Source organism: Pantherophis guttatus, unplaced genomic scaffold, assembly GCF_059756535.1.
Source record: "Pantherophis guttatus breed Tessera unplaced genomic scaffold, ASM5975653v1 scaffold_25, whole genome shotgun sequence".
In the NCBI taxonomy this organism is placed as follows: domain Eukaryota; kingdom Metazoa; phylum Chordata; class Lepidosauria; order Squamata; family Colubridae; genus Pantherophis; species Pantherophis guttatus.
Genome location: NW_028269840.1, coordinates 22,501 through 25,000, shown reverse-complemented (window position 1 = coordinate 25,000; position 2,500 = coordinate 22,501).

Below are 2,500 nucleotides of genomic sequence, written 5' to 3'. Positions count from 1 at the left end.
GATGACCAAGAACAGGAAAGATGGGGAGATGAAAGTGGGGACGGACGACGGGAGGAGAAGAAAGAACAGCCAAAAGAGAGCCAAGAAAGCCAACAAAACGAGAAAGCGTCGAGAGAAGGAGCAGGAGCAGAAGACGTTAAAGAAAGAACCAAGGGACCTAAGAACGACTTGCTCGACAAAGCAAATAGATCAGTAAGAAATGGAAGAAGAAATAAAAATAATTTCCTGGACTAGAAATGGACTGGATTCGGCCATTCGGCAAGAGGAAGGAAAATATGGAATAAATGAGGGAAGTTAAGATCAGAAATGATAGGCCTACGAGAGGTTCCTCTGGGAAAGCTACACCCAAAACTTTTGAGGAAGGAAGATGGCAGAAATTGGAACAAACTTTTCACTTGAAGGGAAGCTTTTCACGTCAAACCAGCTATTTAAATCAACCCCTCGCAGCCATCCTGGCAGAGAAGCAGAAAACCGAAACACTCCAGTCCGGCCGAGGCCCGGGTAAACCGGTCCCGCCCGAGCGAGCGTCCCGGTAGACCGGGACGGCTGCCGGGCGCGGGCACCCCCGGGGCCCGGCGCTGGCACCGAGGCGAAGGGGGAGGTCCCCGACCGAGGCCCGCGGCGCCGGAGCCGGGATCCCGTACCTCCATCGCGGCGGGGGAAACGGAAAGACTGACCCGGCCGAGGCCCCGGTAGACCGGGACGGCTGCCGGGCGCGGGCACCCCCGGGGCCCGGCGCTGGCACCGAGGCGAAGGGGGAGGTCCCCGACCGAGGCCCGCGGCGCCGGAGCCGGGATCCCGTACCTCCATCGCGGCGGGGGAAACGGAAAGACTGACCCGGCCGAGGCCACGGTAGACCGGGACGGCTGCCGGGCGCGGGCACCCCCGGGGCCCGGCGCTGGCAACGAGGCGAAGGGGGAGGTCCCCGACCGAGGCCCGCGGCGCCGGAGCCGGGATCCCGTACCTCCATCGCGGCGGGGGAAACGGAAAGACTGACCCGGCCGAGGCCCCGGTAGACCGGGACGGCTGCCGGGCGCGGGCACCCCCGGGGCCCGGCGCTGGCACCGAGGCGAAGGGGGAGGTCCCCGACCGAGGCCCGCGGCGCCGGAGCCGGGATCCCGTACCTCCATCGCGGCGGGGGAAACGGAAAGTGATGCGGCCGGGGCCCCGGTAGACCCGGCCGTCTCCCCGGCGCGGGCACCCCCGGGACCCGGCGCGGGCACCGAGGCGACGGCGGGGGTCCCCGACCGAGGCTCGCGGCGCCGGACCCGGGATCCCGTACCTCCATCGCGGCGGGGGAAACGGAAAGTGATCCGGCCGGGGCCCCGGTAGACCCGGCCGTCTCCCCGGCGCGGGCACCCCCGGGGCCCGGCGCTGGCACCGAGGCGAAGGGGGAGGTCCCCGACCGAGGCCCGCGGCGCCGGAGCCGGGATCCCGTACCTCCATCGCGGCGGGGGAAACGGAAAGACTGACCCGGCCGAGGCCCCGGTAGACCGGGACGGCTGCCGGGCGCGGGCACCCCCGGGGCCCGGCGCTGGCACCGAGGCGAAGGGGGAGGTCCCCGACCGAGGCCCGCGGCGCCGGAGCCGGGATCCCGTACCTCCATCGCGGCGGGGGAAACGGAAAGTGATCCGGCCGGGGCCCCGGTAGACCCGGCCGTCTCCCCGGCGCGGGCACCCCCGGGGCCCGGCGCTGGCACCGAGGCGAAGGGGGAGGTCCCCGACCGAGGCTCGCGGCGCCGGAGCCGGGATCCCGTACCTCCATCGCGGCGGGGGAAACGGAAAGACTGATCCGGCCGAGGCCCCGGTAGACCCGGCCGTCTCCCCGGCGCGGGCACCCCCGGGGCCCGGCGCGGGCACCGAGGCGAAGGGGGAGGTCCCCGACCGAGGCCCGCGGCGCCGGAGCCGGGATCCCGTACCTCCATCGCGGCGGGGGAAACGGAAAGTGATCCGGCCGGGGCCCCGGTAGACCCGGCCGTCTCCCCGGCGCGGGCACCCCCGGGGCCCGGCGCTGGCACCGAGGCGAAGGGGGAGGTCCCCGACCGAGGCTCGCGGCGCCGGAGCCGGGATCCCGTACCTCCATCGCGGCGGGGGAAACGGAAAGACTGATCCGGCCGAGGCCCCGGTAGACCGGGACGGATGCCGGGCGCGGGCACCCCCGGGGCCCGGCGCTGTCACCGAGGCGACGGCGGGGGTCCCCGACCGAGGCCCGCGGCGCCGGAGCCGGGATCCCCTAGTTCCATCGCGGCGGGGGAAACGGAAAGAGTGATCCGGCCGGGGCCCCGGTAAGCCGGACCCGCCCAAGGCCGTCCCGGTAGACCCGGCCGTCTGCCCGGCGCGGGCACCCCCGGGGCCCGGCGCGGGCACCGACGCGACGGCGGGGGTCCCCGACCGAGGCCCGCGGCCCCGGAGCCGGGATCCCCTTCCGCCCCGCCGGGCTCGCCGGGCCCCTGAGCGGTGGACCGGCGGCTCTCCCTGGCCGGGGCCCGGCTGCGCCAAAG